Below are 14,927 nucleotides of genomic sequence, written 5' to 3' on the forward strand. Positions count from 1 at the left end.
TACATTTATTATAGGTCAACAAATGCATGTCTTTCTTTCTTGGCAAGTTTCTCAATTTCTCTAAATCACAATTTCTTTGAAGACCAAAAGAATGTTTTGAACACAATGATCCCTAAAGTAACGTTAACTCTCTAAATTGTGATTCTTATCTTTTGATGACGATCACAATCTGTCTAATGTTATTATTTGTATACTTGCATATTCACCTTTATACTGTAAGGGTCTGAAGAATAAAAGCTACATTTCTCATCTCTGCCCTGCCCTGCTTTGCAATATGCTTGCTTGCTTGCTACACAAGTGACAGTCAATGAATAACAGAATCAAAGCTTTGCATTTCAAGGAGGTGAAGAGATATTTAAACTTCTCTGCTTTTGCGTCCTGGGTTTTCTTGCCTTGACTATAATAATTTAAGCATATGCACTTGATTTCTATCAAAAATGAATCTGAATTCCTTCTAAAAATTGAATTATTTAATATGTATTAAACACTACAGTGTTAATGGCATTTATTGTTGTATTAGCATGAAAGAGTGTGACGGGTGAGAGGTGGAAATCAATATTCCATCAGAATCAGTGGCATTTTTAAGTTCCCTTCGGAAGCGTTTTGATAGTTCAGTGTGTTAATGATACTAGTGGTTCTTTAATATGCACAAGAGAGCCACTGCAATGCAATGTTAGCAAAGAAAAAGCTTTATTGGAAAGAAGTCAACACATATAAGTTAATTACACTGAGTTCTGAAGTGCAAAAATGCCAAAAGAGATCATGTTTTACATTTAAGGATTTTAAGAATTGTATCTGAAATTTAGTCTGCAGATAGGAGGCTGTTGAGGGATTTGACTATTTCCGGAAATACACAGAGATATGTAGAGATATTCTCTGATAATGAGTAAAGATTTTCCCTGGAGGAATTCAAGAAAGAATGAATTAATTAAGTTGAAGTAGGAAGAATGATGGCTGGCTATCAGGAGGAACTTGAGAGCTCTCTGAAGTCTAATTTATAACGTTTTAGAAATAATATTAGAAAAAGGCCATGTGTAGTCTCTTCGTTGAAAATGAGAAGATTGCTATCGTTTCAGTTGTGTTTACGCAAACGGGTCACAAACACGGACTACCTCCGCCACGTGGACAGACATAAAATACGGCTTATTAGAGGGAAAGGTACCGATAAAGAAGTCATTAACCCTGACTGAGGCTTGCGTCGTTTGCAGGCTGCATGCCTAACAGCCCAGATGAGATGCTTCTCTTTGGTGCCGTGCACTCTTATGGGGTAGGGGGTCAGGGAGCATCTCCATCACCACGTGACAGTGGAGGCTCCTTCCTGAGCAAGTGGCCTCCTTACAGCGGGGTAACCTGTGAACCCAGCGGCTACAGCCAGCCTTCAGCTGCCCTAACTTTCCTTGCAGAACCTGCTGTCCAATGGGCCACTGAAGGGGGAGGTGGCCACTGTGCTCCTCCTTGGCTAGTGCCCTGGCTCCTGGGGGTCATTACATCTGCACACCTCCATCAGCATCAAAGGCTCCAGGCTGTGGTGATTCCACAGTGTCCTTGAGAGCATGGATTCTGCAGCACAATCTGGGAGGGAGGCATCATTCAGATCCCACGTCAGACTGCCAGTGCCAGCCCAGGTGGAGCAGACCTGCTACACTTCTCTCTCTCAATGATTAAAACCAGAAGCTTTGGACAAAATTAAAAGAAGCCACCTGAATACTGACCAGCAAGCAAATTGGAGAAGAAAGTCAAAATGTAAAGAATGGCTGGGTTTATGGGGCTAAGTTTTCTGGTTCCTTCCTTCCTTCCCTCCCTCCTTTCTCCCTTCCTTTCTCTCTTTCTCCCTCTTTCTTTCTTTCCTCCCTTCCTTCCTTATCTCCTGGTTTTGATCCAGGCGTGGACAGGACCAAGTGGAAGCCAAACTAAGAACTCCGAGAGAAACCATCTTTTTACCCAGAGGGCCAGCAAAGTGGGTCGCTGTGAACCAGAAAATGTGGAGGAAATCTCTATTTTTTTTTCTTTTCCCCCTCCAGCTCTCCTGAGGCCAGCCCTAGTTGCAGAACTGAATTGCCATTGCCGATCCCCATTACTGAGGAATTGGTGACAATGAAATACGTCATGTTGCTGCGAAGTGACATTGCCTGTGGTGATGGCGGGTGCCTGACACCCTGAGAATTTGGACAGAGAAACTTGGAAAAGGGCAGAGAAGTAACCTGTTGTACAAAGAATGGAAGGTGGACATTCTGGTTATTTTTTCTGTCTCTGTTCTCTTGAAACTTCATACCAAGGGGGACTCCCCTTGCACAAGTCACACAGATTGCACAGCAGCATGAGGGACTAAAACTCTAAGAGAATCCAATTTTTTTTGGCCAGAGAAACCAGGGGTCTCTGGGAGCCAGAGAGCATGGGACAAATTCCAGAGAGTAGAGAGCTAACTGACGTAATTCGTAGGCTGCCTCCCAAATTGAGCATGCACAGAACCAAAGAAGAATACAAACAGCTTTGAGAACTAAATTATGAGGTGAGTCACCGTTCAAATCCCAGACCAACCTCTGAGTGGCTCAGACTTGGGGCAGACATGAGAACTCAGCCAAGACTTTGCAACTTAACTGATGTCGCATCCATGTTGTTTCCCAACCTCTGGGGCTTCATGGGTGAAATCTGAAACTGGCCCCTGTACACACAGGGCGAGGAGAGACCCAAGAAAGGAGCAGAGCAACCCAGATTGGTAGGTGTCAGGGTGACTAAGCAAGAAAACTTACTTCTAAAGCTTGTCTTGGGCAGCCACAAGATCACCCACCCACCGAATCTCTGCACCTTTTATCAGAATCACAGAAGTATATACAGAAGTCTTAATGGGGGGGTGAGTCAAGTACAACATCCTGATGGTTTCAACCAAACATTACTCTCTCAAGGCTGCATCCTTGAAACAGCTCCCAGTGTGGGAACAGTGAGGAGAACTTTCGTCCCAAGAACCTGGGAGGGGTGAAGAGCCTCTGATTATTGCCTGGGTCCAGCTCAAGGGTCAACCACTAATCACATCCTTTTGATGACCTCCTCCAACAATACAGAAGAAGAGCCAGAATTTTGATCATCCGTGCAAACCATAAACAAACAAAATCAACATTCTTCAGAGAATTTTAACAGGATCCAGAGTTTCAAACACAATGTTCAAAATGTATCTCCAGGATAAAATGCAAAATTACCTAACATACCAAAAATAGAATGCAGTTTTCCAAGGGAAAAGACAATCAACAGATGGAACCTTCAAGATGATCTTCACGCTGGAATCATCAGGCAAAACCTTACAGTAGCAATGATAACCATCTTCACTGAGACAAAGCTGAGCACATCTTGAGATGAAAAGCTAGACGTTCTCATAAGAGACATTTTGTGACTGTTTCCTATATGTTTAGAAAGACATATTTTGTGTTCATTGGTTATCATGTTCTGCATGCATCGATTAGACTGAGTGTGTTTTTTACATTTTTTAAACCTCTGTATCCTCACTGGTTTTTTTTTTGCTTGCATTTTATAACAATTTCTTAGAGAGATTTGATGATTTTAGATAGTATTTACAGTTTCTTGTGATTCTATCAATTTTGAATTACAAATTTCAAGCTCTATTAAGTGTATGTAAATTTAATATTTGATATCTTATTTAGAGATTAAACGTTTATCATTATGAAGTCACTCTCCTTATCCTTAGTAAATATTTTATAATTAAAGTCTACCTTTTATATTAATACACAATATTATATAAGTATATATTTTACATATTAAATATGCTATATAACTATCTCTCTTTCATTTAGAATCTGCCTATTGAGGGTTTGGGGTTTTTCCTCTGTTTTTCACTTTAAATCTATCTGTATCTTTCTATATATGTCTGTTGCAAAGAGCATATAGTTAGAATTTTTAAAATTCAATGACAACAATATATTGCATAATTTTGTCCATTTTAAAGTTTTATTAATAGAAATAGAATGTGCTTTTTTGCTCAGCATTGATTTCTGAGATCTTTTCAAAGTGACGTGTGACAGTAGTTTATTTTCATCACCACATGTGTTATTTCACTGCACAATGCTATACAATTTATCTATGTGAAGGGAGAGACATTTGGGTTGTTTCCATCCTTTTTGTTATTGTTAAACATGCTGCTAAAACATTCTGGTACGTGCCTTCTTGAGAACACGTGTGGGGATTTTTCTCAGGTGTAAATCTAAAGGTTAAAACACTGGGTTGTACAATACGTGTATGTTTAACGTCACACAGTAAAGCCGTATTATTTTCCAAGATGGTTCTGTTTGCTGAGATAGCTCTAGAACAGTCTTCATTGTTTTACTTCCTTGCCAACACTTCATTTTTCAGCCTTTAAAATGTTTTGCTACTGGATGGTGTGAGCAGTTTCTCAATTGTTGGCTTAATTTGTACTTTTCTGATTACTAAAGAGTCTGGGCATCCTTTCATATGTTATTGGCCATATAGACAATGTGGGTCTCTATATGTTATGGTCAAAAATAGACAAAATTAATCTGTGGTGATAGAGGTCAGGTTAATAATCACCATAGTGATGAGGAGATGGGAGGTTGTTGGTTGGTTGAGACCAGAGAACCCTACATGTTCCACAGCATCATCTGGGTGGTGGTTTCCAGGGGTGTTTGTAAGTAAAAACTCATCAACATATAAACTTAAAATGTGTTCACTGTACTGTACATGTTATATGGCACTAAAAATGAAAAACTCAGGGAACTACACTCAACATCTTCTAGTAACCTATCATGAAAAAGAACATGAAAGCGAGTATATGTGTGTGTATGTGTGACTGAAACATGATGCTGCCACCAGAAATTGACACATTGTAAATTGACTAGACTTCAATGAAAAAAAAAGAAAAACTCTCAGATGAAAGGAGAAATGTAATATAATTATATTTCTGAAACAATAATAATAAAAATATCGTATAAAAGAATCTTTAAGGTACAATGAAAATAGCAATTTCATTTTAATAGCAATTATCATCTTACAACATAGAAAAATAAGTCATAGAGATAAAAGCAGGAATGAATGAAATGGAAAAATGATGAAACTAATAAATCCTCTGTAAAGTCCCTGTCTCCAAATATGGTCACATTCTGAGGACCTGGGAATTAGGACTTCAACACAGGAATTTCGGGAACACAATTCAACCCATAACAAGTGGGAACTGTTATTGCTGCTACCATTGTGTGTTATTAACATAAACCATGAAGTTAGTGTGGTGCTGATTTGAATAGACAGACCTATAACAGAATAGTAAGTACAGAAATAGACTCAGGTATATAAGAAAATTTAGTGTAGGATAAAAGGTGACATCCCAAATCACAAAGGAAACAATGACTTTTTTAATAATAATTGATATTTGACAACTGATAGCTGTTTGGAAAAAAAATAAAATTGGACTTATATCTCACAGCATGTGCCAGAATAAACTACAAAGGGGTCTGAGATCTAAATGTAAAAGCCAAAACACTACCAATACTAGAGAAAAACATGAGTGAGTTCTTTTATAATCAGAGTGTGGTGAAACCCTTTTGATTCTGACTTTCTGAAAGAAAGAAAGAAAGAAAGAAAGAAAGAAAGAAAGAAAGAAAGGAAGGAAGGAAGGAAGGAAGGAAGGAAGGAAGGAAGGAAGGAAGAAAAGAAAGGACTGGTTAGTTCAACTACCTAAAATTTGGGTCCTATCTGGCATCTGGTGGGATGGTCCCAAATACTGCTGGCACCAGGAAGCCATTCATGGTTCTGCCTACTTGTTCTTGTACTTGAGTTTGGACGGACAGGATTCCCAGAGGACAAAAACATATTTTTATCTGTTAATCTGCTTTGATATGGAGCAACTTGTAACTTCTGCAAGGCAGGTGCACAGACAAAGGGTTCCTGAAGGTTACAGTCAAGGTCAGCTTCATGGGACTGTAATCACATGGATGAGCCCACATTTGGTTTAATGTTCTATCGTCATTGTCTTGAAATTCTTAATTATATTTTAACTTGTTTGAAATTGGATGCAAAAATTTCCCTTTTTGAATTTTGTAAGTGGCATCTAATGGCAAAGTGGAGTGTATGCATCAGGAGAGGAGAGGGGTGGAAGAAATGGAAAAGCTTGATATTCTGGTACCTTTAATGGTACTTTTCCCCCCTGCATTTATAACAAGCAAAATTTTTTTGGATATGTCTCCTCAGGTAAGGGAAATAAGAGCAAAAATAAACAAATGGGACTACATCAAACTAAAAAAAATTTTGCACAGTGAAAGAAACTGTCAACAGAATGAAACAGCAGCCTAATGAATGGCAGAAGATATTTGCAAATGAGATATCCAATAAGGGGTTAATATTCACAAAGAACTCATAACTCAACATGGTCAACAGACACATGAGAAAGTGCTCAGCATCACTAATCATCAGGGAAATGCAAATCAAAACCAAAATATGATACCACTTCACACCTATCAGAATGACTACTGTCAAAAAGATAAGAAATAATAGGTGTTGGCGAGGATGTGGGGAAAAGGGAACCTATGTGCACTGTTGGTGAGATTGCTACTTGATCCAGGCACTATGATCCTATCCTCAGAAAACAGAACTTCCACATGACCAGCAATTTCACTTCTGCATATTTACCTGAAGAAAACAAAAACACTATTTTGAAAAGATAGATGCACTCCAATGTTCATAGCAGCATTATTTACAATAGCCAGGATATGGAAACAACCTAAATGTCCATGAGTAGATGGATGGATAAAGAAGATGTGTTGTATACAAACAATACAATGGAATATTACTCAGCCATAAAAATGACATCTTATTTGTGACAACCTGGATGGATCTTGAGGGCATTACTCTCAGAGAAATAAGTCTGATAGAGAAAGACAAATACCATATGATCTCACTCATATGTAGAATGGAAAATAAACAAACAAGAAAATAAATAAACCAAAATGAAAACAGACTCATAAATACAGAAAACAGATGTTGGTGGCCAGAGGGGAGGGGAGTGGGCGTTGGGTGAAAGAGGTGAAGGGGATTAAGAGGTACAAGCCTCTAGTTATAAAATAATTAAGCCATGAGGATGTGATATACAGCATAGAGAATATGGTCCTTTCCATTGTAATAAATCTATATAGGGACAGGTGGTTACCAGTCTTACTGTGGTGTGGTGATCATTTCATAAAGTTTACAAATGTCAAATCACTATGTAATACACTTGAAACTAACAATATTATGACTCAATGATATTTCAATAAAAATGTAGTTGAGTCCATAGTGAAGGGACCATGCTGTGATGAAGCAGGAAGTGCTTTTCATTTAGATAAAAATGATTTTGTTCATAGGCTTGGACTACAGAATATTACTTTTTTTTAAGATTGGTATTCGTTTAATCTCTAAAATGTACTGTTAAATCTAATGTTAAGGTTGCTGAGTAACATTAAATCTCTCCTGTGGCAAAAAGCACACAGCACTGCAGAATATGAATGCATATATTATTAAGGCAAACCTGGATATTGGATGGGAAGCATTCACCTTTGGACATGTGTGGTGGCACACACCATTTGCGCTGGGTTCAGAGGAGGATTTATGTGATAAAACATCCAAATGAAAGGCAGTGATTGAAATGACGTGGAGTTTGGAATTTGGAGACTCCCAACGTGTCCTTTATGGCTGCTGGATGAAGCAGGGACATCAGGCAAATGCACCTGCAAGTTATGACTCCGAACATATGGCTCAGAGAATAAAAAACGTGGCAGCTGGGGTACCTTCAGAAGAGACAAAACGGAGCAGATGAGCATGTGACAGAAGTAAGAGGTGCGGGAGGCAACGCACAGCAAGGCGCTGGCCGGCGCCCAGGACAGTGTGGGAATAACAAGCCAGACAGCGCACCGCCAAGCAGAAGCGGTAATATTCCCATTTACTGAACGGGTTCAGAAACAAACGAGTAAACGCAGAAGAGACTGGAGGAAATAAAAGACCAAACATATTCATAGAAAGACAAAAACCGTACAAAGCAGTATTTCTTAATCAATGGCTCTACCAAATTGGGGTACCATACGGTCGTGTTTCTTTCCTTGTTCAAATGAATGACTAAATCTCCAGCGTGTCTACCAGCTAAAGTTTATTCTCACCCTTCTGAGGCACTCCCCATCCACCCCCGAGACAATCGTCCAGGAACCCCGAGGGAATACTCATCTGAGAGGGTTGGGTACCACTTGGAACCCATGGAGCCCGGTGCAGGCGCGGAGAGCAGGCCAGCGCACAAATCCATCACTTACTGCTGTCACACAGGGCTGCTTTCAGACACTGATTTGGTACAGATCCAGAGTCCAGCAAAGGTGGTCCCCTGATCAGCCCTTATTCTCCAAAGCCTAACCACCGTGGCAGGGTCAGGAGGCACTTTTCCCATATAGTCAACATAAATCTTCACATACAGCTCGGGGATCAACTAAGGCATATTATTTCAGGGGCCAAATCTTCCCAAGATGACTTTGCTTCAAAGTTTCTTGCTCTTACCTTGAAGCCTGAGACCTCATGGAAACCACAGCAGAGCTTCCCAGCATCAGAGTCTCAGAGAATAGGGTGTAGAATTGATTTCCTTTCCTTTCAAAAGGCCTTGGATTCTCCTCGCCAGTAACCAGGTTTTGTATACCAGGACCTTTGGGCAGGGGCAGGACTGAACCAATGATAAAAGATTCTGTGGAGCCTTTCCCATGACCGTCACTAATGAGTCCGGTATCCCTGTTGGGTATGTGAGGGAGATGCTCAGTGATTCTTTACAGGAAGGAATCTGCTCCAGAGTGACTTTCGGTCTTGCCTTTCTGAATTTGCCCTGCAGTAACAGCTACTTCTCTTATTAAAGTGTGTTCATGTGTTTATGTGTGAATGTGTAATGTAGCTGCCATATTAGCCACTGTAATTTGCACAAATAAAGCAGACAATACAAAGGTGATTAAAGACTAATTCATGTGTTTGTAGGTTTTCAGAGTGGCTGCTTCATTCATTCATTTAGTAAGAATTTATGGATAACTTCCTACATGCCAACACTGAGCGCATGGATAACAAACATAGCCCCAGGCTTAGAGACACAGAGGGAGGAAAATCGATAAGTAAATAGACAATTTTAATACAACATAGTAACTATGTTACCAGAGAGTAGGTTCTTGTCTCATGCAGGAAAGATTTCAAGAGCACGCCATAGCAAAGTGAAAGCAAGTTCATTCAGAGAGACACGGTTCCATAGACAGGATGCTGTCCCTCTCAGAAAGGAGAGCAGCCCAGGGTGCGGGGGTTGTTAGTTCTGATAAGCTGGGTAATTTCATATGCTAACAAGTAGGAGGAATATTTCAACTATTTTGGTGAAGATGGCAGGGATTTCCAGGAATTGGGCCTCCCACCTACTTTTTGGCCTTTTATGGTCATCCCGGGAACTGTCATGGCACCTGTAGGTATGTCATTTAGCAGCTAATATATTACAGTGAGTGTGTAATGAGGCTCAAGGTCTATTGGAAGTCAAATCTTCTGCCATCTTGGGCTGAGTTGGTTCCAACCAGTTTATGTCCTATCCTCAATGGCTGTGGCATTCTTTTAATGGTTGTGCCCTGCTCCTTTCCCTTCTGTCTCAAGTCCACGTGCTGGCTAATGAGTACAGTGTTGTGCAAATATTAAAAGGTTGTCTTAATTAGGCATTTTTGTTGGTGCAAAGACAGAAGTTCCCTCAGAATATCTTAAGTCATGTGGAGTTTATTAAAAAGCTCCATGTGGAAATAAGAAAAAGAAAAATCTTCATCATGTGTCCTGGCCTCCTGGGAATCCAGGAAATGCTCCCGAAAACCAGTCCTCACAGGAAGAACTGAAATCTTTGGTAGCACTGGGTTTTACCAACTTCAGGCACATAGAAAATCATTCAGTATCCAATCAATGCCATCATCAATTCCTCCACTATGTAAGCTTTGTGATTGTCTACCTTACCTGCCACTGCTGATTAAATTTCCTCTGGTCCCTTTCCTGAGGTGTAGGTTGTATTTCTACCTTCTCCTAGTTTTTGGTAACTCACTGCTTCTGCAGTTTGATTTTCATTGTGAGGTGATGGCTTACTGCTCCTTTCTGTATGTCTCTCTCCTCCTGCTGTGTGCCACCTGACCAACTCTCCGATTTCTCTGAGTTTATATTCAGGTTCCCCCCACTATCATTGCTGGGCAGTTATCTATCCTGCCCCTCTGATTCCCTTCTGTCCAGTTTATATTGATGGCTGCCTTCCTCTTCTCCAGTATTATCAACTGGCCACAGAACCAAAATCACGTGGGACATGACACAGCCACTAATGTGTTCTAATATTTCCTGCAACAAAGGGTACAGGTAGGTTTATCTTCAAAGGGCTTGTGGGCATGACAGGTACTCTGAGGCTAGGTTTGCATAAGACAAAGGTCAATTTTAATATTTAGAAGGATTTATGAACACTTATACAACATTCAAGTTACCAATCACAAAATTCTGTTGGAAATATAATTTTTACAAGGAATGTCAAGATACCCTTAGAAGGTAATGTCTAAATCCTTGGAGGCTCTCATTTTGTAAATTTCAGACCCTTGATTTGAAGCCACACATTTCTGTGTGAGTCCTAGTGTTATAATTTTTGGTTAATCAGGTGTTCTCATCTGCTTTCTGGTTTTACGTACATACCACATATTCATAAATATGTAAATAATTTGGGGGGGGAGCCCATAAGTTATTTAGGTATAACTATTATGATAGACAGAACTGATAGTCGTAATTTTAATAGTAAACATTTAAAAATATTTTTATAATTATCTTATTAGTAAAACAAAATAACAACTATTGATTGAGAGTTCTCTAGGTCAATTCTTTTCATTTTGTGTTTGTATTTTCATGAAATCTTACACAGTTACTTTGAGTATATATTAGATCATCTGAATCATTTGAAGCACCTAATAACTGAATACTATCTCGAAGTTTATATTTTCTGTCAAAGGTCAAGATAACACATCAAACTGAATGTGAAAGCAGTCCATTTTTTGGAATAGAAAAATGTCATGACAGAATTGGATGATCCCATGAAATATGAAAATTCAGGCTTACCAAACTCACAGTAACTTCTTTGGTTAGCTGATGCTTTATTCACATTATCAACTAATGATTTTAAGAATATTATCTGTGTACATCCCACCTTGTAAACTTCATTAGCAGAAACTACACAATGCTAAATTATTCTATCCCCAATTTGAGCAATAATTGGATTACAAAACCATTTCACATATACTTCAATAGTCCTGATAATCACACTGCTTGCAAATGAAGAGAAAAATTCATACAATTATCAAGTGACTTCACTTTAAACTGGCACTGGAGGGTTACTCACTAGCAGAGATTTAGTTAGGCATAAAGTCAGATTACACTTAATTAGCAAACAAAGACTTGAAGTTATTAATGTCATTGTGTACTACATACTTACGGGAATAGACATTTTCAAGATTTGAGTTATTGAAATCAAAATCAAAAAATAGATTAATTATAACCAGACATGAGCCTGTATCTTCTTACTATTAAGCTCAGGACAGGATGATTTTATTTTAGCAAAACACCATTGTGTCTCACATTAAAATAATGCTATTAACGTGGATTTTATTTTTTATAAGGTTTGCTTGAATCTTATTTTAAAGTTTGTTTTGAAAGTCATATAAGTTCTACAAACTCAAGACATTTATACATAGTTCTATATTTTTACTTATTTAAATAGCATTATGAAAATAACTCATTGACATTGGATTTCCCCCAAGATTTTTCCCTTTTAAAAGGAGATCCATCCATATATTATTCAAGTTTGACAAACACTGGCTGATCCTGTAAAGGATGGAGAATTATATTCACATTTAATTCCAAAGCAGAGATCTACTTTCCAAGAAAAGAGCAGTCAGAAGAGCAGAGAGGAGAACAAACCCAGATATTAGCAGGAGTTTTGTGAGGTGGAAGCAGAGTACATAAAAATACAACAGGAAATGGGAGAGGTGAGGGCAGGGCATTGTTAAGGAGGAAATGGTACTTAGCACAAAAAGCCGACCTGTCTGGCTGTCAGCAAAGTTTTCTGCTGGGAAAGATAGAGAGAAAGAGAGAGAGAGAATATTTTTCTTACCTGCAAGGTAAATCCCTAAGATTGAAATTTGTAACTCTGGAAGAGGGAGTTCTTTTCCAAAAACAGGAAAAAGTGAATACAAAATTGTGAATATAAATTTAGACTTGTCAGAAAGGAAGGAATTTTCCTCTACCCTTCTAGGTTCTTCTGGCCAGTCTAAGAATTAAATTGACATGAGACAGACGAACAGGAGAAAATCAAATCAGTTTAGTAACATGCATACATGGGAGGGACACAGGAGGACTGAATAACCTGTCTTACATACTATCTTCAGCAATAGACAAAGGAGGATTTGAGGGTAGTGGTTTAGAGCTTTGAAGTGAGGAAGGCAATTCACATGAAGATAGAAAAACAAACGCTTGGTAAACACGTGTTTTTGATGGGCCTGCAGAGACACTGGGACATGGAGTGGACTCTGATCTCTAGGCCCTGCCGGAGTTTCCCCCACCACCCTAGCGCATAGTCTTTGCTGCTATCTCTGGTGATAGCTCTACCCTAAGAACAGACCCTCTATTCAAATTCTTTTAGGCAGTTAAGGGAAAGGTCATAGGTTCTTCCTGAGTATTTTGAGACTTGATTGCTTTCAGCTCAAAATATCTGCATGCTAAAGAGGTACATTTTGGGGTGGCAAATTTTGCTTCCCTGCAGATTCATAGATTTTCATTTAGAATGAGAAAAAATGAGAAAGTCTTAACAGCTGACAAGTATCACACACAGTTAAGAAAATCCAAAATAATTGATTTATAGACTTAATTCAGGCTTCAAACTTTCAAAACTGTGTCTCCTCCACCACCCACAAACCTCTATTATTGGGTATTATGAAATTTTTTTCTATTTCTTCTCACAATAAAGAGCTCTAGTCTTGGCCTTAGTGTCATGGTGATACAAGAAAATGGGGCAAGAGGGGATGGCCGCATCCCAGGTCCCAGGCAGGTCCCTGGGACACGCCTTATCAAGTGAGGGTCCTTGGCTTCAAGCAGGGAGGAATTCAAGAGCAAGCCACAGCTGAGCAAAGGTAGATTTATTTAGAGAGATGCGTATTCCCTAGATAGAGCGCAGGCAATCTCAGAAGACTAGAGAGGCCACAAGGCATGGGAGGTGTTTAGTTTAAAGTAAAAGTAGATACACACTCCACAGACAGTGCAGTCTGCTTCCAAAAGTGAGAGAGAGCGACAGGCCTAGGAGATACACATTTTATAGGCAGAATGTGGGGCATCTCGAGAGATGAGACACAGCCTCAGAGCATGGGATCCTCTGGGAATGTGAGACCAGTCCCAAGGTGTGGGGACGGTTAATTTTTGTGAGCTTGGTAGCTTCATATGCTAACAAGTGGGAGGATTATTTCAACTACTTTGGGGAAGGGATAGGGATTTCCAGGAACTGGGCCACTACCCACTTTTTGACCTTTTATGGCCAGCCTTGAACTGTCATGGCACCTGTAGATGTGTCATTAACATGCTAATATATTACAATGAGCATGTAATGAAGCTCAAGGTCTACTGGAAGTCAAATCTCCTGCCATCTTGGGCCTCAAGTTCTATTGGGAGTTGATTTTCCACCATCTTGGGACTAGTGGATTTTAACCAGTTTTTGTCCTATCGTCGATGGCTGTAATCATTCTTTTAATGGTTGTGCCCTGCCCTCTTCCCTCCTGTCACAATGGCGTCCATTAAGTTACGGGGTATTTACCAATACCACAACCAATTCTCCAACTCTCTTGACACCAACTGGGTGCCCAACAATTCAGTTCAGTTCTAATACTATCTACCTGGAGATGGCATTAGATCCCACAAGTTAAAGGGCTTGTTTCCCCCAAAACCACTCCTACTTCACATGCCAATCTCAAGTATTGGGTCACCCGCACTTCTGATTGACTGGCTGTCTGTCTGGGTTTCCCATAGCTCCCTCGATAATTTTCTAGGCTCTGTAATTTGCCAGACTGGCTCACAGACTCAGAAAAACACTATACTTATGTTTACCAGCTTATCATTGTTAGAGGAGGCAGAAAGCTAGATGTGAGCAAAGAAAGGGGAGCATGGGCCAAATGGCAGGAAACCACACATCTTGTGAATGACAGGGGTCCTTGGGCAAACAACAACAACAACAACAACAACAACAACAACAACAACAAGCAGGAAGCTGCAGACTGATAAGAAACCACATTTGGGGTTGACAAGTGTCCTGGAGGCTGACAAAGAAAGGTGGGATAAGGCAGGAATCTCCAGTATCTGAATGTAACCTTTTGCTCATTGTGCCCTCATTATAATAAAAACAGCCTTGCAGAAAAGAAGTACCCATCATGCTTCGAGGCCATGACACTTCTGATTAAGACTAAATAAGGACAAAAATCCCTCCTCCCCTCAGGAAGGTGGATCTGGGAAGGAGATCAGGGAAAATGCTCCCAAACCCATCCCTCCCCATTGACTATTCATTTTTACACCCCATAAAAGACACTCCTATTGCTCAGGAAATTCCCAAGATTTTAAAAGGAGCATCGTGCCAGAAATCACAGACTAAAACAAACACATATTTTTATGACACCACAATTAAAAAGGAGGGCAATGAGAGTGTTCCTGGAAGACATTCCTACACTTGGATGCCTAGCAATAATTTAACTACACACAAGCATAAGTATGAGCCACATAAATATAACCCATTAAACCCAAACCTACTTAACCCAGATCTGCATCTTCAGAATGTCTATGGCCATTCACATACACTCATGTGAGGGGAAGTGTGATGGAGAGATAGTCTAAATGGAAAG

This window comes from Camelus ferus, chromosome 8, assembly GCF_009834535.1.
Source record: "Camelus ferus isolate YT-003-E chromosome 8, BCGSAC_Cfer_1.0, whole genome shotgun sequence".
Classification (NCBI taxonomy): Eukaryota; Metazoa; Chordata; class Mammalia; order Artiodactyla; family Camelidae; genus Camelus; species Camelus ferus.